This window comes from Canis lupus, chromosome 13 (genome assembly GCF_011100685.1).
Source record: "Canis lupus familiaris isolate Mischka breed German Shepherd chromosome 13, alternate assembly UU_Cfam_GSD_1.0, whole genome shotgun sequence".
NCBI classification, from domain to species: Eukaryota; Metazoa; Chordata; class Mammalia; order Carnivora; family Canidae; genus Canis; species Canis lupus.
In genome coordinates this window covers 64,028,301-64,055,291 of record NC_049234.1, presented here as the reverse complement: position 1 = coordinate 64,055,291, position 26,991 = coordinate 64,028,301, and the positions used below count along the sequence as shown (strand labels likewise).

General features: G+C 41.3%; 1 long non-coding RNA gene across 1 annotated transcript; it reads right to left on the bottom strand.

Annotated features, from left to right (window-relative positions):
- Positions 1-1,636: 1,636 nt before the first annotated feature.
- On the bottom strand, positions 1,637-24,936 carry LOC119865403. The gene is made up of 3 exons (XR_005368410.1): positions 24,841-24,936; positions 23,771-23,959; positions 1,637-1,785 (listed from the first exon to the last, which is right to left on the bottom strand). It is a non-coding gene; the product is annotated as an uncharacterized LOC119865403 (long non-coding RNA).
- Positions 24,937-26,991: the final 2,055 nt, after the last annotated feature.

The window sequence follows — 26,991 nt, the reverse complement described above, 5'->3', positions numbered from 1 at the left end:
ATTGGATGCTTTGTGCTATAAAAAGAAGTTCCTCAAACTTCCTAAAAATAGGAATCTCTTTCTTTTTTTACATAAAATCTGGCTTTGAACCATTGTATCATATCAATAAGTATACTTTTCTGTCATCTCTAACGACATACATTTTTCCAAATCAGCAAGAGAACATTCCTTTAATTTGAAATGATTAATTTGCTCTTCTCTCTTGCTTTTAATTCCCACTAAATAAATAATGTTAAAAAAATAGGGACAATCCTTGATGTCTATGAACTAGTTGATGACTTTCAATAGACATTAAGCCCAATTATTATTAGTCTGGGGAAGATATGGGAACCAAAGGAACAAATTTCTCCTTTTTGTGTTCTGGAAGGTATAGAGAGTTATTCCAATTACATGCTTTCATGTCCCAATCTTGTACAGATGATATTGGTGTAAAAGTGCAGTGCAGATTTGTTATCCAACTAGTTCTCCTGGTATTTAACAGATAATCTAAGCCACAAGGAGTATATATTTATTCTTGTCTATTGCTATATCCTGTGGATTGTCTACATTAATCTGGGGTAATTACAAGATCTCCACTTTAGTTGGAGATCCAACTTGCTTCCTAAGTGGGATTATGGCTTATTTGCATATGTACACATCTCAAAAAGCTCCATTCCAATCTCTAACAGCATATGTAATTAGGTGATGTATCCAGGAAAATATATCACTTTATTTGACCAAATGTCCAAAAGTTTCACTTTCTCCCTTTCTAGTCTATGACTACTATAACAGCTGAATTCTAGGTATGTTGTTCTGAACCATAGTTTGGTAATTATTGATTTGTTAATTAAAGCTTTATATTATTTATTTATATTAATATATATTATAAATTATATATTATTTATATTATAACTAGATTGCCACATTTTTATGAGAAAGGAGATTACACTGTTTGGCAAAGGATCTTATTACCCTCGCAAATAATACCTGGATCTCAGAAGAGCCTGGTCTCCTTTCCCGGGTAATGTTGGACTTCCAAAAGCATTTGAATGTCGCACTACCTCATGGGATTAGCTGCGTACAGCATAGTTTATACTATCTGAGGCCAATGCTCAGAAATATGGTTCTTTTTTTTTACTCCCCACACTTCAAATACCACTTTACAAAAAAAGAAGTGGAAAGTTAGGCATGTGGGAGGCACGATGACGGACAATTATAACCTGGCCCACCTGCCTTAGCAAAAAAGGCCTGGGAGAATGTTCTGTTCTTTGGGGAGAGAAGTGGTTCCACGTTGCTTCTATCTGAGGCAGCTCTTACTGTTATGGCCTCTGCCTGCAGGTATGTGATACAGCCTGCTAGCAAAATCATCCCAAAGCATCTGTGACTTGTCTGTGCCTCTAGACAAGGCATATGGACTCTAGATAAGAATGGGAGAAAGGTGTCTCACCTGAAAACATCAACTGAAGAAAATCTAAATGTTCAGTAGCAGCAATATGCTCTCTCAATATTGAGCTCTCTCAATCTCGCTGTCCCCAGTAAAAGGCCATGAGAGAACTTCCTTTTTTTTTTTTTAAGGTTTTATTTATTTATTCATGAGAGACACTGAGAGGGAGGCAGAGACATAGACAGATGGAGAAACAGGCTCTCCACAGGGAGCTGGATATGCTACTGGATCAGGGGCCCTTGGATCACACCTTGAGCAGAAGTTAGACATTCAACGGCTGAGCCACTCAGGCGTCCGGAGAGCTTCTTAATCACCATGTCCCCCGGCCCTTTCTTCACCATTCTTTTCAGGATCTGCAGTACCTAAAGAACTTGTTCTTTAGATGAATCAACCCTCATGATATGTATTATGACAAATTGCTAACATTTTTTTTTGCAATTATTACTATTTGTTTTTAAATTTTATTTAAATTTTACATAGTTAACATACAGTGCAATGTTGGTACGATATTGCTTTCTGGAGTAGAATTCAGGGTTTCATCACTTATATATAACACCTAGTGCTCATCACAAGTGCCCTCTTTAATATCCTTCACATTTACCCCATCCCTCAACCCCCTCCATCAACCTTCAGTTTGTTCCCTTATAGTTAGGGTCTCTTATGATTTATTTCCCTCTCCCTTTTTTGCCTTCCCCCCTTCCCATATGTCCATCTGTTTTCTTCCTTCAATTTCATGTATAAGTGAGATCATATGGCATTTGTTTTTCTCTGACGGACTTACTTCACTTAGCATAATACATTCTGGCTCCATCCACATCATTGCAAATGGCAAGATTTTATCCTTTAGATGGTTGAGTAATATTCCATTCTGTATTTATCACATCTTCTATATTCATTCATTAGTCAATGGACTTTTGGGCTCTCCTCATAGTTTGGCTATTGTGGGTAATGCTGCTATACACATCTGGGTGGGGGGACTAGGGCAAGGGGGCAGAGGGTAGGGACCCTCAACTCACCTGGCTCTACCAACTTACCTAGATTACTTTCAAACCATCCTGAAAACATACAAATTTGAACCGAGATTTAAAGAGAGAACAGCTGGAACGCTACAGAGAGAAGGGTTTTCACTTCTAACAGTGTAGGAAGGCGGGAAAAAAAAAAGAATCAAGTTGGGTGGGGAGGGGGCCCACGAGGAGCTGGACTAAAGCTGGGCAGCGAGAGCCTCTGGGACAGGAAAGCCCAGACCCAGAGAAGCGGGAACTTTAAAAACTCCGCAAGGAATCTTCCTGGTCGGGGAGGTGCTCAGCAGGGCAATCGAGCTGAAGCCCAGGAGGGGCAGTGGAGCCTCCACTTTCCCAGAGACATAATAGAGGAAGGGCGCCCTGGGGAAGGCGCGCACCACGCCGGGCCTGGGGAGAAGCGGGTGGGGCAGGCGCGGGTCCCGGTCCGGTCCGGGCGGAGGGATCTGCGTCCTGCTGCCCTCGGGGGCTGCAGTCCCGGGAGCGCGAATCGAGCAGCGCAGGCCCCGATCCCAGGGCGCCGGGGACGCGGCCCACATCCTGCGCTCCCCCGGGACAGGCGGCGGCGGGGAGGGCCCAGGACAGCGAGGACGCTCCTGCCGCCAGGAGCCCCCAGCTGTGCAGGTCAGTGCCACGTGCCCCGGGAGCATCCAGGCCAGTGCGGACTGGGAGACTGCGGTGGTTCCTGGGGAGCTCACTCCAGAACGGGGGACCTGGCCGCTGCCAGTGGTGGTGTCCCTCCTGGGGTCACTCTGTGCCTGGGAGAGGCGAGGTCACCTGGGAACAGAGGCGTCAAGGAGTAAACAGCTCCCACTGAGCTTGGCACCGGGCAGGGCAGCTCCCCCAGGTGCACGCACCTGAGAACCAGCACAGCAGGCCCCTCCCCCAGGAGACCAGGTGGAAGGACAGGGGAAGAGCAAGTTCCTGACCCAGTAGCACGGGAAAGCTCCAGGGCAAGTCTTTGGATTTACAGTATAGAGAACCAGAAGGTACCCCTCCTTTCCACTCCCCCCCCCTTTATCCAGGACAACTTATTTTTATATGAGACTGAAAATTTCCAATATTTTCTTCTCTTTTCCCACCTTAATACAATATTTTACTACCTCTTCATTTTTAAGATTCTTCTTTTTTGACTTCCGTTTTTCTACAATTACAGGTCCAAGATATATTTTCCACTTCTACATTACCTTCAACATACTAAACTTAATTTTGGGAGATATATGAGGTATTTTGTTTTGTTTTGTTTTGTTTTGTGTTTTTTGTTTCCTCTCCCTCATCTTGTTCTACAATTATGGAAGTTAATACCTTCTAAAACATGACCAGCAGCACCCAGAACCAAGTGGTATACCATGCTGGTTCATTCTGTGAGATTCCTCATTCCCATTCTGCCCCCCTCTTTTATCTCATTTATGTTTTGGTGGTCAATGTTGCAGCCTTCTACAAGGACTTCAGGTTTATATAAATCTGGGACTGAACATCTAACATACAGAACTTAATATACTCAGAAATAAGAGGATCACCCTCTAGAGCCCCACAGGTAGACTACATTTTCCCTCCACTACAACTTCGTCACCACCACCATCTCACATAACCTCCCCTTTTTTCTTCTCCTTTTTTTTTTTTTTTTTGGTCACTTCTACTTTAGGATACTTGGCCTTTTATTTTTTACAACTTTGTTTTAAAATTGGGTTTTCACTTTAGTGGTCCTTTTGTTTTATTCCAGTCTGATCTGTTTTCAATTTCTGGTCTCTGACCTTAGCAGAATCATCTAGGGTGAAATTTACTTAGGTCATGGTTGATATTCTTGACTCAGCCCGCTCATACAGCCACTCTGCACTGAACAAAATGACTAGAAGGAAGACCTCACCACAAATGAAAGAATCAGAAACAGTACTCTGCCACAGAGTTACAGAATTTGGATTAAGATTCAATGGCAGAAAGCCAATTCAGAAGCACAATTATAAAGCTACTGGTGGCTCTGGAAAAAAGCATAAAGGAATCAAGAGACTTAATGACTGCAGAAAATAAGTCTAATCTAGCCGAAATTAAAAATCAATTAAATGAGATGCAATCCAAACTGGAGGAACTAACAACGAGGTTTAATGAGGTAGAAGAAAGAGTGAGTGACATAAAAGACAAGTTGATGGCAAGGAAGAAAGTTGAGGAAAAAAAACAGAAAAACAATGAAAAGACCATGAAGAAAGGTTAAGGGAAATAAATGACAGCCTCAGAGGAGAAATCTGTGTATAATTGAGGTTCCAGAGAGCACCGAGAGGGCCAGAGGGCAAGAAAGCATATTGGAACAAATCATAGCTGAGAACTTCCCTAATTTGGGGAGGGAAACAGGCATTCAGATCCAGGAGATAGAGAGGTCTCCCACAAAATCAATACAAACAGTTCAACACCTCGACATTTAATAGGTAAGTTGCAAATCCCAAAGATAAAATCCTTAAAGCAGCAAGGGACAACAGATTCCTAACTTATATGGGAGAAATATTAGATTAACAGCAGACCTTTCCACAGAGACCTGGCAGGCCAGAAAGGGCTGGCAGGATATATTCAGGGTCCTAAACGAGAAGAACATGCAGCCAAGAATACTCTATCCACCAAGGCTCTCATTCAGAATAGAAGGAGACATAAAAAGCTTCCAAGATAGGCAGAAATTGAAAGAATATGTGACCACCAAACCAGCTCTGCAATAAATATTAAGTGGGGCTCTGTAAAAGAAAGAGGAAGCCCAAAGAAATAATCCACAAAAACAGGGACTGAATAGGTACTACAAAGACACTAAATTCATATCTTGCAATAGTAACTCTGAACATGAATGGGCTTAATGATCCCATGAAAAGACGCAGGGTTTCAGACTAGATAAAAAAGCAAGACCCCATCTATTTGCTGTCTACAAGAGACTCATTTTAGACCTAAGGACACCTCCAGCCTGAAAATGAAAGGTTGGAGAACCATTTGCCATTCAAATGGCCCTCAAAAGAAAGCTGGGGTAGCAAACCTCATATCAGATAAACTAAAGTTTATCCCAAAGACTGTAGTAAGAGATGAAGAGGGACATTATATCATACTTAAAGGGTCTATCCCACAAAGTACCTAACAATCATGAATATTTATGCCCCTAATGTGGGAGCTGCCAAGTATATCAATCAATTAATAACCAAAGTAAAGACATACTTAGATAACCATACACTAATAGTAGGAGACTTCAACACGGCACTTTCTGCAAATTACAGATCTTCTAAGCACAACATCACCAAAGAAACAAGGGCTTCAAATGCTGCACTGGACCAGATGGATTTCACAGATATATACAGAACTTTCCATCCGAGTGCAACTGAACAGATATTCTTCTCGAGTGCACATGGAACTTTCTCCAGAATAGACCACATACTGGGTCACAAATCAGGTCTCAACCGATTCCAAAAGATGGGGGTTGTCCCCTGCACATTTCCAGACCACAATGCTTTGAAGCTTGAACTCAATCACAAGAAGAAATTTGGAAGAAACTCAAACACGTGGAGGTTAAAGAGCATCCTGCTAAAAGATGAATGGGTCAACCAGGAAATTAGAGAAGAATTAAAAAGATTCATGGAAACTAATGAAAATGAAGGTACAACTGTTCAAAATCTTTGGGATATCGCAAAAGCATTCCTAAGAGGGAAATACATCACAATACAAGCATCCCTCAAATAATTGGAAAAAACTCAAATACACAAGCTAACCTCACACCTAAAAGAACTGGAGAAAGAACAGCAAATAAGACCTACACCAAGCAGAAGAAGAGAGTTAATAAAGATCAGAGCAGAACTCAATGAAATAAGACCAGAAGAACTGTAGAACAGATTGACAAAACCAGGAGTTGGTTCTTTGAAAGAATTAATAAGATAGATAAACTATTAGCCAACCTTACTAAAAAGAAAAGACTCAAATTAATAAAATCAGGAATGAAATAGGAGAGATCACAACCAATACCAAGGAAACACAAACGATTTTAAAAACATATTATGAGCAGCTCTACGCCAACAAGTTAGGCAACCTAGAAGAAATGGATGCATTTCTGGAAAACCACAAACTACCAAAACTGGAACAGGAAGAAATAGAAAACCTGAACAGGCCAATAACCAGGGAAGAAATTGAAGCAGTCATCAAAGACCTCCCAAGACGCAAAAGTCCAGGGTCAGATGGCTTCCCAGGGGAATTCTATACGTTTAAAGAAGAAACAATACCTATTCTACTAAAGCTCCTCCAAAAGATAGAAGGGGACAGAATATTTGCAAACTCGTTTTATGAGGCCAGCATCAGCTTAATTCCAAAACCAGACAAAGACCCCACCAGAAAGGAGAATTGTAGACCAATATCCCTGATGAACACAGATGCAAAAACTCTCAACAAGCTACTAACCAATAGGATCCAACAGAACATTAAGAAGATTATTCACATGACCAAGTTGGTTTTATCCCCGGGATGCAAGGCTGGTTCAACACTCATAAAACAATCAACTTGATAGATCACATCAACAAGAGAAAAAACAAGAACCATATGATCCTCTCAATAGATGCAGAGAAAGCATTTGACAAAATACAGCATCCATTCCTGATCAAAACTCTTCAGAGCGTAGGGATAGAGGGAACATTCCTCAGCATCTTAAAAGCCATCTACGAAAAGCCCACAGCAAATATCATTCTCAATGGGGAAACTACAGAACATTTCTGAAAGAATTGACAAAGACACATAGAGATGGATAAATATTCCATGCCCATGGATTGGAAGAACTAATATTGTGAAGTTGTCCGGGGCAATTTACACATTCAGTGCAATCCCTATCAAAATACCATGGACTTTCTTCAGAGAGTCAGAACAAATAATCTTAAGATTTGTATGGAATCAGTAAAGACCCCGACTAGCCAGGGAAATATCGAAAAAGAAAACCAAAGCTGGGGGCATCACAATGTCGGATTTCAAGTTGTCCTACAAAGCTGTGATCATCAAGACAGTGTGGTACTGGCACAGAAACAGACACATAGATCAATGGAACAGAATAGAGAACCCAGAAACGAGCCCTCAACTCTATGGTCAACTAATATTCGACAAAGCATGAAAGACTATCCACTGGATAAAGGACAGTCACTTCAATAAATAGTGCTGGGAACATTGGACAGCCACGTGCAGAAGAATGAAAGTAGACCATTCTCTTACACCAGACACAAAGATAAACTCAAAATGGATGAAAGATCTAAATGTGAGACAAGAATCCATCACAATCCTAGAGAAGAACACAGGCAACACCTTTTTGAACTTGGCCACAGCAACTTCTTGCAAGAGACATCTTTGAAGGCAAGGGAAACAAAAGCAAAAATGAACTATTGGGACTTAATCAAGATAAAAAGCTTCTGCACAGCAAAAGAAACAGTCAACAAAACTAAAAGACAACCTACAGGATGGGAGGAGATATTTGCAAATGACATATCACATAAAGGGCTAGTTTTCAAGATGTATAAGGAACTTATTAAACTCAACAGCAAAGAAACAAACAATCCAATCATGAAATGGGCAAATGACGTGAACAGAAATTTCACCAAAGAAGACATACAGATGGCCAACAAGCACATGACAAAATGCTCCGCATCACTTGCCATCAGGGAACTACAAATCAAAACCACAATGAGATCCCACCTCACCCCAGTGAGAATGGGGAAAATTAACAAGGCAGGGAACAACCAATGTTGGAGAGGATGTGGAGAGAGGGGAACCCTCTTGCACTGTTGGTGGGAATGTGAACTGGTGCAGCCACTCTGGAAAACTGTGTGGAGGTTCCTCAAAGAGTTAAAAATAGATCTACCCTAGGACCGAGCAATTGCACTCCTAGGGATTTACCCCAAAGATACAGATGCAGTGAAATGCCGGGACACCTCACATTCCCACCAACAGTGCAAGAGGGTTCCCCTTTCTCCATATCCTCACCGACACTGGTTGTTTCCTTTCCTGTTAATTTTAGACATTCTGACTGGTATAAAGTGGTATGTCATTTTGGTTTTGATTTGTATTTCCCTGAAGAGATGTGATGTTGAGCATTTTTTTCTTATGTCTGTTGGCCGTCTGTATGTTTTCTTTGGAGAAATATCTTCTGCTCATTTCTTGACTGGATTATTTGGTTTTTGGATGTTAAGTTTGAGAAGTTCTTTATATATCTTTGATACTAGCCCCTTACTGACGTGTCACTTGCAAATATCTCTATCCATTCTTTAGGTTCCCTGTTTCCTTTGCTGTGCAGAAACCTTTTATCTTGATGAAGTCCCAATAGTTCATTTTCGCTTTTGTTTTCCTTGCCTTTGAAGACGTGTCTCCCAAGAAGTTGCTGTGGCCGAGGTCAAGGAAGTTACTGCCTGTAGTTAATGCCTTCCAGGATTTTGATGGATTCCTATCTCACATTGAAGTCTTTCATCCATTTTGAACTTATCTTTGTGCATGGTGTAAGAAAATGGTCCAGTTTCAGTCTTTTGTATGCTGCTGTCCAATTTTCTCAACACCATTTGTTGAAGGGACTTTTTTCTATTGGATACTCTTTCTTTGTTGAAGATTAGATTGGCCATATATTTGTGGGTCAAGTTCTGGGTTCTCTAATCTGTTCCACTGATCTGTATGTCTATTTCTGTGCCACTACCATACTGTCTTGATGACTACAGCTTTGTAATATAACTTGAAATCTGGAATTATGATGCCTCCAGTTTTGGTTTTCTTTTTCAACATTCCTTTGGCTATTAGGGGTCTTTTGTGGTCCCATACAAATTTTAGGATTCTTTGTTCTATCTCTATGAGTGATACTTTGATAGGGATTGCATTAAAAGTGTAGATTACCCTGCATAGTATAGATATTTTAATGATGTTTGTTCTTCCAATCCATAAGCATGGAATGCTTTTCCATTTCTTTATGTCCTCTTCAATTTCTTTCACAAGTATTCTATAGTTTTCAGAGTATAGATCTTTACTTCTTCTGTTAGGTTTATTCTTAGGTATTTTATTGTTTTGGGTGCAATTGCAAATGGAATCAATTCTTTGATTTTCTGTTGCTTCATTATTGGTGTATAGAAATGCAACAGATTTCTGCACATTAATTTTATATCCTGTAACTTTGCTGAATTCGTGAACTAGTTCTATTAATTTTTTTGTGAAGTCTTTCAGGTTTTCTACATAGAGTATCATGTCATCTGAAAATAGCTTAAGTTTGACTTTTTCCTTGCAGATTTGGATGCTTTTTATTTCTTTTTGTTATCTGATTGCTGAGGCTAAGACTTCTAGTACTATGTTAAGCAGTAATGGTGAGAGTGGAACATTCCTGTCTTGTTTCTGACAAACTGGTAACATTTTTAAAGAATGATAATCTCTGTTGTTAGCAAGAGACACATTACATTACATTGTTATTGGAATTTAAATGCTACAACCTTGACAGCTGAGAACAATTTGACATTGTTTATCAAAATGTAAAGTATGAACACTGTTTTTAAGATATATTTATTTATTTTAGAGAGAGAGGATAGTGCATGCACAGGCGGGGGTGGGAGGGGTGGGGCAGAGGGGGAGAATCTTCAAACAGAGTCCCCACTAAGCAAGCGCAGGGCCTGATGAAGCAAGGCTTGATCCCATGACTCATGAGATCATGACCTGTGCCAAACCCAAGAGTTGGACTCTCAACTGACTGAGCCATGCAGGCACCCCTAAAGTATGAAGACTTTAGGCATGGCTCTAGGGAATGCCCACAAGCAGGTGAGTCCTGAAGCCAGTTAGAAACTTTCCAGAGCTGATTGTTTGCATTTTGACTCACTCCTAGTTATCTAGAAAACTGAGAAGCTACTGTGTGTACAGATTCATATAATAGAAACTAACATTGATTGAGTGCTTTTTGTATGCCGGGTATTGTTTTAAGCTTGTTTTAAGCTTTAATTTGGTTAATCTTGATGACAACATTAAACACTACTATCATCAACCTCAATTTGCAGATTATGAAATTTGGAGGATAAATACTTTGCTTAAAGTCACACAGATAGCAGGTAGCAGGCCAGGATTTGAGCTCAAGCAATCTGTCTTCCAAGGAATCATCAAATGTAATCAGTTACCTCCACCTGACCAAGTAGCTTACTTCTCCATGTTTGTAACGGGGGGTGGGGTGGGGGGGGGTGGGGGATGAAGCCATCTAAATAGCACCACTTCCAAGGTATTTCTTGGAATTTTAAGCATTAAAATGAGCTATATACAGCTGAATGACCTATTAAAAAAGACACCCATTATGTGTTTTGTTAATTGAAAAAACAAGTTTTAAACTATATACATTATGTTCTCATTTGTATACTATCAAACAAACATGCTAAAAACAGAAACAAAGCCCTAAATCCATGTTTAAATATGAATAGGAATTCTCTTGGAATGATAACATGCCAAATGGTTAGTAATGGTTAATTCTGAGGGGTGTAATCAGAGGCGGGAAGGAAAAGAATATTGCTTTTATTTTATAGGTGTCTGTATTACTTTATTTTTATTTCCATGAACATTTATTTCTTTGCTCTGAAATTTCAAAAGAAAAGAAGAAAATATATCCAGAAAGAAGCAATACCTAGCAGTGTCCAAATACTGGAATCCCTAATGCTACATTTGAATAAGCACAAAGTGAGACTTCTATATCTCAAAATCCTTCTGGAGTTTGCACTGAAGTATCTCCATCTGTGTCAATAATAGTTCAAAGTCTTCCATGAGACTCTCAACCTCACAATGCTGAATAAAGATGCAGCTGGCTCCCCTCTCTCCAACCTTCTGACCCAACTCAGTTCCCCTGAATAATTTTAGAGTGGGATAAGAACAGTGGTAACTCATGACAGCAGTGACCAGAACCAAGTAGAGATGAAGTTTCTGAAGAAGAGCCCATGTGACTGGTGGCTAGATTGCAGCTGTGACCTTTGATCTCAGCCAAGCAGCTCTTGATTTAGAATACCTGGACAGAGCAAGTCGAGTCCTAGCACTTAGGAGGCCTTCTGAGTTCCTAAAACTGATTCTGGTTCATTCTTTCTCAGAAACGCAGCCTTTCTGCTAAGCGGCTAGCCTAGTTTTGTGCAGGAGAGGAGCAAAGAAATATCTTCCAACAGTAGTGTGCTGGAGCTAGGTGGGGCTCACTTGTTACAGGCAGTTGTGCACATCTCTCCCCACCTCCGAGTTCAGTGACCTTCTGTTACTGAAATCAGCCAAGAATGGGCAAAATTTACACCAGAAAATCAGCAAATGCTACAGATTGAGGCTCCACTAGACAGTTAAACATTTATCTGCAAACCACTGGCCTCGAGGCATTTTAAATCATGAACAAAGAAACTTTGAAAGTTGTTCAAAGTCTTTCAAATCACACTATGTACCTTGAGAAACCCAGAAGACTTGACTCCTGCTCTCTCCTCTTATACAAGAATAGTCACATAGGAATAGGTGAAACACTTAGGTATTGCTTGTCTGGGAAGACAGCAGTCATTCTCCAGAAGCCTCAGAAGTAGCACCAGAAAAATCCATAAGCCTGATTCTTACTGGACAAATTCCCCCTACTATGCCCTGCAAAGCCTCTGTCCCTAAGTTGAAAGCAGAAAGAAAAATATTTATAACCATGATCTGGGTGGTAAATGGACTTAGGGGAAAGAAACTGCCAGGGCAAATATCCAGCAAACCCATCTCTGAATTCCTGAGCCCTTGAGATCCATGTATTTCTAGGACAAAGGTCCCAGTCATGTATTTCTTCACAATCTTTGTTTTCCTCTTAGTTCAATGTAAGTTATGGAGGCCTAAGGGACTTTTCCTGTGAGAAAATCTGTTTATTTCTAGGAGAACAAATCACAATGTGGCAGCAGCAGCCACAGGAGTCTGTAGTCTGTGCTTACAGTGAGTATTTAATAAGAAGTAAAGCACTTTGAACCTGCAGTGACAGACACTACACAAACAGCACTTCTCCTTCTCACCAAACCTGTCTGGGAGCCCAGCCGAAGGGGGTGCTGGCTTTAACACACCTCTCCACCTGGCACCTGGCTCTCACTGCCAATACCGTGCCAAACCTCAAGGGTTTACCCAGTGGGTCTGAGAAGCTGTAACTCCTACTCCAGACCCCCACCCCAGGGAAGCAAAGTTTTTGAGTAGAAAGAATCTCAAATCCTCTTGCCAGCCACCTCATTTTGTAGATGAATAAACTAACACAGAAATGTTAGGTGACTTCCCCAAGATCACACAGCTAGCAGAGCCACAACCAGCATCTTGGACTTTTTCACCTCAGAGCCTGTGTTCCTGACCACTAAGATGTGATCAGTTAAAATCTTTGCCATCCCTCAATATCCAGCTGGAAGGGCTGCACCCTTCATTCCTTGGACAACCAAATGGGTATCATCCCTGCTTACTCTGACTCACCATTATATTCTACGTATCTTTATCATGCTCTGTATTGTCTTCCTAGTCTCTTTTTTCCTCTTTCTGGAATGTGTATTTCCTGAGCTGGAAGTGGGTCTTCCTTTTCTGTATCCTCAGCAACCTCTGGTTTTAGTGCCTTTGGTGCTTAATAAATATGTACTGAATGGGACCAAATTGACCTGAGATTGGAGTTGCTTTTTCTACAATAGTTCTCAATTGCACCTGCAGAAGGAGCAACTAGGAAGCTCATTAAAATGGAGATTCCCAAAATTCTGAGTCAAAAGCTCTTTTTTTTTTTTTGAGTCAAGAGCTCTTGAGAGAGTTCTAGGAATCTGAAATTTTCAACAAACCAAGCAGTGATTCTGAAGCATGGATCAATCTGTGCTTTCTTTCCTCTCTCTGGTGACAAAGTCAGTTTGTGAGGTGGTTGGCCAAGATGACAGGTGCCACTGAGTTCATAGAGCAGGGCAGAGAGGACGAGACGAATGCAGGGTTGGACACACAGTCTTAGTTTCATTAACAAGCGTTCTCAAATGGGCTGTGAGGTGAGGAACCAACCTAACACTTCTGCCAAGTGCCGCCCTCACCAGTATCCCCCAGTCCCGGAGCTGAGATAGTCTCTTAGGAGTAGAGAAGGAGAGACAAATGGAGGCTCTCTGCTCACTGAAGTCCATGCGGAAGTCCCAGTGTAGTGAGGCTTTCTAGGGTGAGCACAGAGTTTAAACAGACTCATCACAGCACTGACATTCTGCAACGTGATATGCTCAGGTAGTGGATGTTTGTAAAGTGCTTTGATCTCACGAAATCAGGGAGAAGGTCCCAGGCCCTGTACTGGGTGCGTCTCTTCCCAAGGCTCAAAGTCCTTGATGGGCAGCAAGGCCGGTTCTTTGCCGGCCGGTTCAGAGGCCGCGCTGCGCGGGGTGGGCCGGGCCGGGGCAGGTGCAGGTGCTGGTGCTGGGGGGACCGCGCGGCAGACAGGGGAGTCCCTGCAGGTGCGGTCGCTCTCTGTCGCCGCTATCTGCTGAGCAGGCTGCTTGCTGCAGACTTAGCATCTGCTTATGATGCTGCCTCCTGCTCTCGACTGGGAGCTGCTTGGGCAGAGAAACTGGGTCCTTTGGCTTCGCGTGACCGGGCCATGGCCCAGACCCCCAGGTCAGCGCGTCGGCTTCCCGCTCCCCACCACCCACCAGCCACACTGGTCTTGCTGTTTCTCCAACATACCACCCTGGTTTAGTTTGGGGGCCTTTCACCCCCAAATCATTTGCTACGTGGCTGCCTTCACTCTATTCAAATTACAGTTCAGCTGATGTCCTCAGATGACCCTGACCATTTTTTTGAAAATATTTTTTGTTTATTATTTGAGAGCGCAAGAGAGTGAGGGGGGCGGGGGCGGAGCAGAGGGAGAGGGAGAGGGAGAAGCAGATTCTGCCCTGAGTGTGGAGCTTGATGCAGGGCTCAGTCCCAAGACCTGAGATCACGACCTGGGCTGAAACCAAGATTGGGAGCGCAACCAACTGAGCCACCCAGGCGGGCCTACGCGGATCGTTCCCGTCTAAATGTGCTAACCCTTGGTCACGCTCAAACTCACCGCTCTGCTTTGTAACTGGCTTACTTCATAGCACCTATTTTTTTCTGATGTTATCCTAATTTTATTTTACATTACTTATTTATTATTTTGATATTATCATTTTGGGAGAACGGCACCTATGTCCTTTCGGTTTTTTTCCTTTCCTATTTGTCTATTTTATTTCTTCTACTATAGCCTGCAGGCTTTTTGAGAGTAGGGGCTTTATCTACCTCATTCTCCTTTGTAACCCCAGTACCTAGAAGGGTTTAAGTGCTCAGTAGAACACTGTCCATTGAAATGTTGGTTGTTTCAGGACCTTGTGTAGTACTTAACAAATACTCATGAATACGTGAATAAATATAAACAGGAAGTGCTGATGCTCCAAGATAAATCGTTTACTTCACTAAATTGTTGGTTGATTTGCACAAAGTGTGACAGGGTTGGATTAACATAATCTCTGGTATAAACTGACCATCTTTGATTCTTAGCTGTCTTTTAGCCAATGATATACCCAACCCGCAAACCTGTTGATTTTTCTACTGTACTGTTCCTTACGTCTTTCTTTTCCTTTTCCATTTCCATTGCTCCCTAGTCCATGCTTTTGAAATTTCACGTGAATTTCTTTTTTTGAGATACAGAGAGAGTGAGAGATAGCCTGTGTGTGCACATGTGTGCAAGTTGGGGGGAGGCAGGTGCAGAGGGAGAAGGAAAATCTTAAGCAGAATCCATGCCTAGCTTGAAGCATGATGCTGGGCTTGATCCCAGAACCCTGAAATCATGACCTGAGCCCAGATCAAAAGTCAGATGCTTAAATGACTGAGCCACCCAGGTGCCCCTCATGTGTATATGTTTCTATATGGCCTTTGATGTAACAGCTGCGATCAGACAGCCCCATCCACAGATCCTGCCCATTGGCAGATTCAGTTATCTCTCGTTTTGTCATGCCCCGATCCAAATGTTCCAATCATTTACCCTGAAACACTCTGGCATTTCCATTTGCCAGCTGTGAGGTCACGGGCAAGTTATTTAACATAATTTCCTCTTCTGTAAAAATGAACCTGATTAATAGTACCTAACTCATGTCTTGTCATGAAGATGAAAGGAGTTAATTAATTCATAACTGTCATTAATTCACAGTTCCTAGCATGGAGCAGGGAATTACCAAATGGTAGCTCTTATTCTTTTCTTATTAATCATAACAATGGCTCCAGCAATAATTGAAATGTTTTAGCTAGAGTCTCGCACTTTGATCCAGGACTATTTTTTTGCCCTAATTTTTCACCATGTTGGCCCTAATCTTGGCTTTTCTTTCCATTTTCACTTCTTCAAATTCTGACCATGATTCAAATTATCCCACAGAAGAGACTCTTCTTTTTATTTAAAATGTGATGAGGTTGATATGATGGATGAGGTTGACCTTTCCCACTCTGTTTTTTTCTCTCCTCTGAAATTCTTCAACTCTCTCTACTACTTTCTTAGCATATAATCCTGACTGGTGATACCTATCTCATCACTGTGTTTCTTTAATTTTAACTCTTGTCTTTGTTTTTTAAGAATTGTAATTAGAGAGGCACCTAGATAGCTCAGCCAGTTGGGCATCTGCCTTCAGCTCAGGTTGTGATCCCAGTGCCCGAGGATCAAGGCCCACATCAGGCTCCCGGCTCAGAGGGGAACCTACTTCTCCCTCTCCTGCTCCTCCTGCTTTTGCTCTCTCTCACTCTCTCTGTCTAATAAATAAATACAATCTTCAAAAAAAAAAAAAAAGAGAGAGAGAGAGAGAGAATTGTAACTAGACTGCTAATATGTGGGAGAACTTTGAGTCCCCAGGAACCCAGCATGATGTACAGCTTCCTTTTTTTCTTACGTTAATTCCTTATATTAGCTGTTGTGCCCAAGATTGGGAATCGAGAAACCCCCAAGGAGCCGACACCGATGCAAACACACGAGGGTTGATTTACAAGCTCGAGCTTAGGTCCAAGTACACCCGACACAGCGGAGCAGGGACTTGGACCCCGAGGTGGGTTTCAGCTTAGTTTTAAGGGCTGGTCTCGGGACCTCCAGAAGGGGGGGAGGAATTCCTCAAGTTCTGTTTACATTCTGATATGGGGCCTTCAAGGGCATTGAGCTCTCTTCTCATTCTAATAGGCGCTTCCTGCCCTTGGCCTGGGCTCAGTTCTTATGCTCATGTGGGCCTTTCTAGGACATTAAGCTGTAAGCTGTTTTCTTCCTGTAACTGAAGTAAGGTAAAGTTCAGCTCTTATTCACAGGGGCCCGGGATGGCTGTACTTGTGATAATGCTGAACTTAAAGTGGAACGGCCTTAATTTTCTTGGCCTCCATATTAGCCAACCACTTACACTGAAAATAATGAAATGGAAGGAAAAGGAAAGACAGGGCAACCCACAGCTCTTTGTCCTTTGGTCATCAGTAGTAAGCCAAAGGTAGAATATTGGCACAATGTGTGCATATCAAGAAGTAAAATTAAAACAGTTGAGTTTTGTCCAGTGTTCCCACTATTCTGGAAAGGAAGAATCGCATATGTATGCATGATCTGCAAGGGGAAATTTGTGTACTGTCACTGATTTTGCAAAAAAAAAAAAGTGAAGTACTATTACATTTGCTTTTAAAAAAAATCACACTGCACAATATAGAAATGAGTGATAAAATTCAAGCTAATAATATGCAATTTTTACATTTTCTTTACTTAGGGGCATTTAAACCATTATAGGTCAAAAGAAAGGCTGCAGAAGAAATGAAAAAGCTTCATATTTTAGTTGCTTTTTTCCTGCCTTTTGAATAAGCAGCGTCTCATTTTCACTTTGCATCAGGCTCCACAAATTTTGTAACTCCTTGCCCCCGCCCCTGATAAGTATCAATATTAATGCAACTTCATTCAAGGCTGGAGAATATTTGGATTATATAGGCCTTTTGTGCTCTGATTCTTATGAAATTAACTTCTGTGACTTTACCCCTTAAAGAGGGATCCTGGGTGGCTCAGTGGTTTAGTGCCTGCTTTTGGCCCAGGATGTGATCCTGGAGTCCCAGAATTGAGTCCCATATCAGGCTCCCAGCATGGAGCCTGCTTCTCCCTCTGCCTGTGTCTCTGCCCCCACCTCCTCTATGTATATCATGAATATAAAAATAAAATATTAATATATATATGGTAAATATTTGGAATAGGCTTTACATTTTTGGTTCCAACGGAAAAAGGATTTGAAATATAGTTCTTGTTTTGTTGGGTTAAAAAAATGATTTTTTTTCTTTTTCTCTTCCTTGCTATCATGTTTATGGTCAGAAAGTTATTGTATCAACTCCAACCTTATTGCAGCAAACTCATCACCATTTCATCCACAAAGCTCATGAAGCCAAAACTATACATCCTCCTCAAATTAAATGATGACTAGACCACAGTAAAGCCTGCTGGAATTGGATGACTCTGCCTAGGGAGGCTTTCACTGTACAAACATAAATAAATGTGCCCAAATATAGCCTCTGAACTTTCTCTCTCTCTCTCTCTCTCTCTCTCTCTCTCTCTCTCTCTCTCTTTCTCTCTCTCTGGGCAGCCTGGGCATACCTCCTACCTAACAGGGCCAGGTCCTGCCTGTTGCGCCCATTCATAGGAACACAAGCCTTTTGATGTCTTTTATTCTATGACTTCAAGACTATGAACTTGGTAACACTCTCCTAAAGCCACGCCTTTCCCTAGCAAGGCCAGGGATTCACGCCCATGAGCAAAGACTTGCGCTGAGGCAGATTAGATGAGGGCACGCTGCCCTGCTTTAACAACCTGTCAACAACTTAAGAAGAATTGCAGAACATTTTAGTTGGCAAGGTGAAGAGATCAACCTAAGTTGTCAAGTTGCCCAGATTTAAGGGTGTCTTAACTACCTATATAAAACCATGGAGATCATGGGATCTTTTCTCTCCACATCTCCCTGCCATCCCTTCCCCACTTTAAGAATACATTTCCTGCAGTTTATCAATTTCCATATCATTGATATGACTAAGGGTTAAAAAGGTACTAGTAGGCTAGAGAAAAAAAAATTGGTTCCTTTTCATGACTGGTTGCCTGATGGTGTGGGAAGAGCCCATCAGGACTGGTAAACACCCATTATGGCAGCACTTCCTGGAGGGTGGGGGGAGGCATGAGGGTGCCCAGAACATTCTGGATCTCTCATTAACATTGCCATTCTTGTAAAACAGCTTGCAAAGTTGCTGAATAGACAATCTAAGGCTAATTTCTCACAGTAACCTGGTGTTTCTTTTACAGCCCCCTCTTGCCTTGGAAAACCATCACCTAAAAAGAACTTCTGGGCATGCTTGAGCACTGGGTAAGGAGTAGTGTTTCGATTCCAAGAGTTAGATTATCCAGACCACATAGAGGTAGCTGAGGGTGGGAATGTTGGCTTCAACTTAAAAACTTACTATTCTCTCTGCCATTATAGAGGTTGCTAGGCTATGTAGTGGTGATGGGGAGTATTGATGGAAGATCTATCTATAAGAAACTGAGATTATGAATCTCCGAAATGATACTGGAGTATACTCCCAGGATGACATCAGTTTCCACTGTAGGATGCCAGGCAGATCACAAGTATGCAAGAACCCATAGTCATTTAAGAAACATCAGAAAATAATGGCATTGGATATCAAAACAGGAAATTATATGATTAGTGATTTGTTCCAGTAATATTAATCAGGAAGTTCTATGAAAGACTAATTGTGGGGAAGAGTAGTAAAAAGTGAAGGTACAGGACATTCATTGATGACTTTGTGACCATTTAAGCAAGAGATCACTGGGGCTACACAAAAGCAGGTGGGATGAAAAATAGGGTACCCAATCTAGGAAGCTTTATTTGGATGCATTCAGTATGATTTTGTTTTGATATTCAATACTGAAAGGAGAAAATAAATGTAGATGTAGTAAACAATGAACATGGGGAGCACAGCAGTTTGGGGGAATAAAGGTTATGTCTTCTGTTTGGGAAATACTGGTTTTAGTGTCATCCCAGCCTGGAGGTTTAAGGAGTAATTGTCACAAAAGAGAGTTGATGCTGTGCTGACCCCCCACCCCCACCCCAGACGTGGGCAGCTGGGGGAGAAAAAACCAATTCTGAAGAAATAGAGAGGCCCTGGAGAAGAAGCTCAAGCATTTCAGAGAAATGCATATGTTCTGAAAAAAAATCAAATAAAATAAATAGATCTAAATCTAGAGTGCAGGGAATAAGTTCCCTTAGAAAGCCTTAAACCAAGGACAAGAAAATGAGAAGAGAGAACTAGAAGATTTATGAAGCTAGACTCAGAAGTCTCTGGCTTGGTCTCAAAGTGAGATTCTATGACTCTGAAGCTATGTATATGGAAGAGAAGGTGGGGACTATTTGGAGGCTTTCTTTAGAGTGAGAGACAGTGTGAATGGGAGAGGGGGAGGACTGTCCAGTCCTGGCTTCCTGGCCTGTTTTGCTCTGGATGTGGACTCAGCCCCACGTAGGCTTTGAGTCAAAGAGAGCTTGTTCCTATTCTCTGAAAGTGGTGGTGGTGGTGTGTGTGTGTGTGTGGTGGGGGGGTGGATTTGTTTCTTCTGTCCTTTGCTAAGCTTGAGGATTAATCTAGCCTGACCAGGAAGCAGCCTTTCTCTCAAACCGTATTATTATGGTGGCTGACCTCTTGTCCCATTATCTGCTTCTCTGACTCCCTGTGGGAACTGGGGCCCACCTGATTGTTTCTCCTGGTCCCACTGTCATACCAAACTGACACATCCGTTCATAATTGGCCAAAATCTCATCTAGTGCTAAGAACAATACAGTGTCTCAGTGTTCCTCAATCTGGCCCATCTTCTCCCAATTGATCCATAGACAGGAGAGTTAAACCAGACCTGAAGCTAGATGAGGAGCTTCCCTAGAACCTGCTTCCTCCAGAGTCAATTTTTACTTTGTCCAGAGCCCTCAGGGCAACTTAGTTTCAGCTGATTCCTTCTCCTGTCTGAATTCCAGGATGCCTCAATCAGCATGGCTCTGTTAATGAGACATCCGACAGATCTCTGAGCAGAACCTGGTCTGTGGAGCAAGGGAATGTATCTGTGGCTCAGAGAGAAAGTTGTCTCCACTTCATAAATGACCTAGGGAATGTGAAAGGAAGTACTCAAACTAAGTCGGTCTAGCTAGTGGAGTGTACTACAGAAGAAAAGGTAAAGGTTGAAATATTGGTGATACAGGGGAGGGGATGCCATGCTAGAAGGGGAGTCAAAAGCAGTGCCTGGAAAAGACTGTTTTAATTCCTTCAATTCCTTAAATTAATTGTGTAACATGGCATTATGTGGCATATGACTGGTTTTTCATGTGTCCTGGGCTTCCATCAATGTTGGTAATTTGCACATTGGTGTACCTTAGGGCAGGGATGTGCTGAACAACAGGAATAGGGGGAGGGGGGAGCCACTGAAACTTCCCAGGAGCAAGGTGTTTTTTGTTTTTTGTTTTTAATACAACTGATTTTTTAAAAAATATTTTTATTTATTCATGAGAGACACAGAGACAGAGGCAGAGACAGAGGCAGAGGGAGAAGCAGGCTCCATGCAGGGAGCCGGACACAGGACTCAATCCCAGGTCTCCAGGATCACGCCCTGGGCTGAAGGCGGCGCTAAACTGCTGAGCCACCCGGGCTGCCTGGAGCAAGGTGTTTTAAGAAGAAATGCCACAGCCCACCCCATTAATTGCCCAGAAGCTGCCAATCCAATATTACCAAGAGCGAGCAGTGAAGATAACTTGTTGCAGAAGCAAAGGATCTAAAGGGTGACTTAGTTTCAGCTGATTTCTTCTCCTGTCTGAATTCCAGGATGCCTCAATCAGCATGGATCTAAAGTCTCAATACAACGGGATAGTTGAAAGGGCCACCCTTTGAAAAAAACTAACCAGAACATGGTCACAGTGGTAGTTCCATCTCAGCTCAGTCATCGGTGAGAAGCTTTTTCTAAAAAGGCACTTTTTCTGTTTAGCACTCTGTAGTCTTTGAGAATATCCTTGTGAACCAAACTCCCCTCCAAAACCTGGCCCTTTGATTCATCTCTCAGGTGTGGCAGTATATAGTTGCTAAAAATACATGTTCAGAAATTAGACTGTGAAGTTCAATATCTAACTTTGCCACTTACTATTGGCCGTGGCATCCTGCTTAAATTTCTTAAGCTCTCTACCACTTTCTTGTCTTTAGAAGGGGAATAATACCTAATTTTAGGATTATGATGGTAATTAAATAAGATAATACATCTCAAACCCTTGAAAAGTCCCTCAGAGATGGTTTATTCACCACCAATGTAGCTGTTTTAATTATTCTAAGGTGAGGACAAAGAAGAAAGCTGTCACATCTGACATAAATGTGGAGGCCGAGAAAAATTAAGGCCATCCCACCTAAAGTTTAGCATTAGCACAAGTACAGCCATCTTAGGTCCCTGTGAATAAGAGCTGAACTTTTTGGGAAAAACTGCAGAATGTCCTCAATGTCCTCGGCAGGTAATCCCATATCAGAAAGACAACAGAGCTCAGAATTGCCCTCGGCAGAGAATCCCATATCAGAAAGACAACAGAGCCCACACCCGTGGTAGAAAGTCCCATTTTAGAATGAGAACAGAGCTCAATACCCTTGAAAGCCCCATATCAAAATGTAAACAGAACTTGAGAAATTCTTCCATCCCTTCTGAAAATCCCCTAGACCAGTCTATAAAAAACCCAGCTGTAACCCACCTCGGGGTCCAAGTCCCTGCTCCGCTGTGTCGGGTGTACTTGGACCCAAGCTCGAGCTTGTAAATCAACCCTGGTGTGTTTGCATCGGGGTCGGCTCCTTGGTGGTTTCTCGGATTCGCAATTTGGGCACAACAATAAACTGACTTCGTTATGATTCAACTCAATCCAGTTCTGTAATTACCTGTAGATTATTGCTTATTTGTATCCACACACTCAAGATACACTTGATACCACCTTATACTGCGATGTGTTTAAAGCCGACTCTCAGTATTTTCAACAAGTTTCAATCATTACGTTGCTGTGCCTAATCTAACATGGCAAGATATAGTAGCAGAGTGTATGTGTTGTGTGAGATCACACTCTCAGTTGAATGTTTTCAGACAATATTTTTTCTTTTTACTTGATACTCTGTTCAATTAGACTCAGAATGTAAATTCAAATTTCAGTTCTGAGTCATCTTGGTAAAATTTCTAAGCCTTTCTGGATCTCATTTGCCTCAGCTTACTACAACTTACTACAATAATAGTATTTATTTAAGAGATTCAGTGTAAGGTTTAAATAAGCTCACTAATGTAAAACTTAGAACATGGCCCTGCTTCTAGAAGGAGCTGGAAATCTATTCATTATTATCATTCTGTTACATTGGGCTTTGAGCACTCTAGCCTGCAGCTTCAGTGCAGCTGCCCAGAAAAGGACACTGTCATCTCTGCTGACAGCTTCCCTCAGCCCATTCTTAGAACATTCTGCATGGTACATGAAAGAGTGGGAAGCCGTTTTTGTCTTCTTCATAAAGAAAGGGAAGAATTGGGGATCCCTGGGTGGCACAGTGGTTTGGCGCCTGCCTTTGGCCCAGGGCACGATCCTGGAGACCCGGGATTGAATCCCACTTCGGGCTCCCTGCATGGAGCCTGCTTCTCCCTCTGCCTGTGTCTCTGCCTCTCTCTCTCTCTCTCTCTCTGTGTGTGTGTGACTATCATAAATAAATAAAATAAAATTAAAAAAGAAAGGGAAGAATTGTTGTCACTAGATGAGCACTGCTATCTGTTAGAATATACCTTTTCAAAGTGTGTGGCTTTCATTATAGATCACACAGAAATGATCTAGATTTGAAGGTGGATGGGGCTGGAATCAACACCAGTGAGCTGTTTTACAAGTCACAGCCCAAGTCTGGGTCTGGCCTTTGGAGGCCTGATTATGTTAAATCATGTGACTGGTCAATTTTTCAAACAGAAGAAAACTCTGTTCCCTAATCCTCCTCAATGCAAATTACCATTTAAATGACTTGCCTCTCTGAGTATCAGGTCAACGGAGAGCCAAGTAACCCTGGACATCAAGAAGAGACAGTTGGCAAAGTTTTCCTGTGAAAGTCTATATTATGCAAATAGTCACCAATAATCATTTCAGTGAACAGAAATGAGCAACAAAGATGTTATTAAAGACCATAATACACAAGCCTAGGACAATAAGTACATGCAAATATGAGCTCAAAAATATGTCTAATTGTCACTCTTTTCACCAATGTGTGGTATAGTACTAGGTAATATACCTGTCAATTCTGTACTTCTTACTAATACACCTACCTGCACCTCACCAAGGGAAATATCTACCTTTGTGAAGAGGTAAGCTGATGTGGACAATGTCTCATCATATGCTGCCTTCAGGCTTTGATATAGCTTTCCAGCCATTGTCTTTTTGAAGATAGCTGTTCCCTCCTATGAGTTCGCAGAGCCCTTTGCTCGTACATCTGCCACAGCTGTGCTTCTCAAACACAACGTGAAAACAATTCTCCTAGGGATCTTGTTAAAAGGCAAAATCAGATTCATTAGGTCTGGAATGGGTCTGAGATTCGGTTTTCCTAACAAGCTCTCTGGTGTCACAATCAAATGCTAAGCAAAGTGTATTGCAGTTAGTTTATAGGTACTTGTGTGCAAGGCTTTCTCTCTTGCTAGTGTCTGGCCCATAGCAGAGAACAGTGAACATTTATCATTTACCATTAAGCTAAGCTTTGAGGCTTTGAGCCTCCATTTTATGGTTAATAGTCATCGCTGGGTTATTAAAATTAAATTCTAGTAGAAAAGTGTATTCAGCCTGTTAATACTTAGTATATATGTACACTTTTCTTCTTAAGGTTTAAAATACTTTTCTCCATTATAAGCTATTATATTCTGAGTATTTTTGACAGAGGGGGCTTCTGGATCATGACTTATTTGTATCTGCTTCTATAGCACCTACCATCACAGGCAGAGCTCCGGAGCTCTTCAGTGAAAGACAAAGCTCCCAGCTGTATTCTTTCTATACAAACATCCCATCTCCTGTTCCTTATCAGTAATATTCAGTTAAAGGTCTCTTTGGTAAATATTTTGAATTACTATCATTTTTAAATCAGAAAATGATGATGAATAGTTTCAGTTTTGCTAACATGACAGCTATTGTCTTTTTGAGTTTTCATATCTCAAGAAATGCTGCTCCTTTCACAACTGGTCAAGTACTTCATTAAAGAAGGAATTCTATCATTTCTGTTTGATTTCTAAATAAATTAGGGACTTGGGAACAGTTTAAAATGAAAGCCATTGTCTTGATGCTAGAATAGTAAGATGAAGTATGTGTTCATTCTGTTTTTCAGTTTTATCTGCTTTCAGGCAGTAAGTACAATGAAACGTGAGCATTTCTGACTCACCTTCTGTCCTCAGGTCACTATCACCATTCACGTGTCATTTGATGTCATGCAGTGAGGCGACATGCTACTTGGGCAGGCTCTGAATCCCTAGTAAGGGGCGCATCAGCAGCTGTTTTAGAGAAAAGGGATAATAAGTGTGAACATTTAATTAATTCTTATTGAATCAAGTCCAGGAATACATATATTAATATGTAATTAATATGTAATAATAATTATATATGTATATATATATATATATTTTTTCTCCTTTCCATCTAACCTCCCAGATAACCACATGAGATAGGCAATTCACCATTTTATTACTTTCTCATTTTCTAGCTGTGGAAACTGAGGTTTAGCCAAGTGGTCTGCCTTGTCCACGGTCACATGGCTAGTAACAACAACTCAAACCTGTTCAGCCAGTCAATTGTCTTAGAGTTTCAGTGAGTTCACTCACATTTATTGAGTGTCTGCAGTGTGCATGGAATTTAACCAAAACTACCTTGGGTGGTAACCATCACTTTTCCAGTTCTTGAGTGAGGAACTCTACTGGGCTAAGCTAGGTCATTTAGCTGAAAAGGGACCTGATTTGAGATTATAACTAGATCTGGCTGACAATAAAACTATTATTTAGGGAGAAATCATCCTTGTAGAAAGCTAGTGCACTCTCTTCCATTGCTATTCAAAGGAAAATAGTGAGGAAAAATGGGAGAAAATAGAAGGCTGGAAGGTCAATGAACCTACGAAAGGGATTGGAACTGAAGTGGTTTCTTTGGACAACTTTGGTTCAAGTTGGTCAGATTTTTTTTCTTAATCCATCCCTGCTTCCTAGTCAATCTCTTTCCTCCCCCTTTCCCTCTCTCACCCCACCTTGTTCTTGTGACTGACTCCTGTCTCTGTACTAGAGGCTAGTGCTACAGTTTTGATGAAATCCCATTGCCTTGGTTCCTTTTTTTTTTGTTGTTACCTCTCAAGCCTTGAAACTAGTTGTCAGAGAACTTGGGTGTGCCCCAATGCCACAGGCAATCTCTGCTTTTAAATAGGAAGATTTACCCAGGGACTGCACTTCTACCCTAAAGAGCTTTTGTTGTGTTTGGAAAGGTAATCTAACTGATCAGCTGGGCCCTCCCAGAACAAGCTCAAACAGTGCCTTTCTCCAAAATGTCTCTCTAGATCTCTGGGCTTTTCCACCTCCCCTCTCTCCCTTAGCTATTCCTTCCAGTGGAGGTGTGTTGATTGTCTTCAATGATTTCCAGAGAGCTCAGTTGTATTACATTCCAAAAGGAGTCCAAAAGACAATTTATGGTTTCCAACTGAGAAGACAAACTTTGAATAGATATGGTTTTGATTCATTTTTTTCATTACCCAGTTAAAATATTTCCTGCTTTTACTTTAAAGGAAAAACAGATAATGAGTTTGATGCTACCAAAATCAAACAGGGATTTATATGCTGTATGAGGTTTTGTTCCCAAAAAGTAAACATATCTCAAAATCCATAATCATGCCTCTTCTTTAAATAGTTTCTTTTAACGTTTTTATTTAAATTCCAGTTAGTTAACATGCAGTGCAATACTAGTTTTGGGTGTACAGTGTAGTGATTCAGCACTTCCATACATCACCTAGCGCTCATCACAGCAAGTGAACTTCTTAATCCCCATCACCTATCTCACCCATTCCCCCAGGTTTACCACCCCTCTACTAACCATCAGTTTGTTCTCTATGGTTAAAAGTCTCTTTCTTGGTTTGCATCTCTCAATCTCTCTCCTCTTTTTCCTTTTTTTCCATTTGTCATATTTCTTAAATTCTATATATGAATGAAATCAGGTAATTTTGATGGTACTTGGTTGGTAATCTTATTTTTATCTTCCCAAATAAAGGCAGTATACTGGTTAATCACAGTAATTATCTGACCAGAGGCTGGCTCAGTTGGAAGTTCTTGTAACTCTTGATCTTGGAGTAGTGGGTTCAAGCCCTATGTTGGAAGCAGAGATTACTAAAAAATAAATAAACTTTAAATAATAATAATAATTGTCTGACCAACATTAAAAATTTGTCACCTTGGCAGTCTAATAATATATATGTATATATTAGATGTACTAGATATAAACATGTATATAATGTAATAATATATATTATTAGACTGCCAAAGTATACATAGTATACATATACACA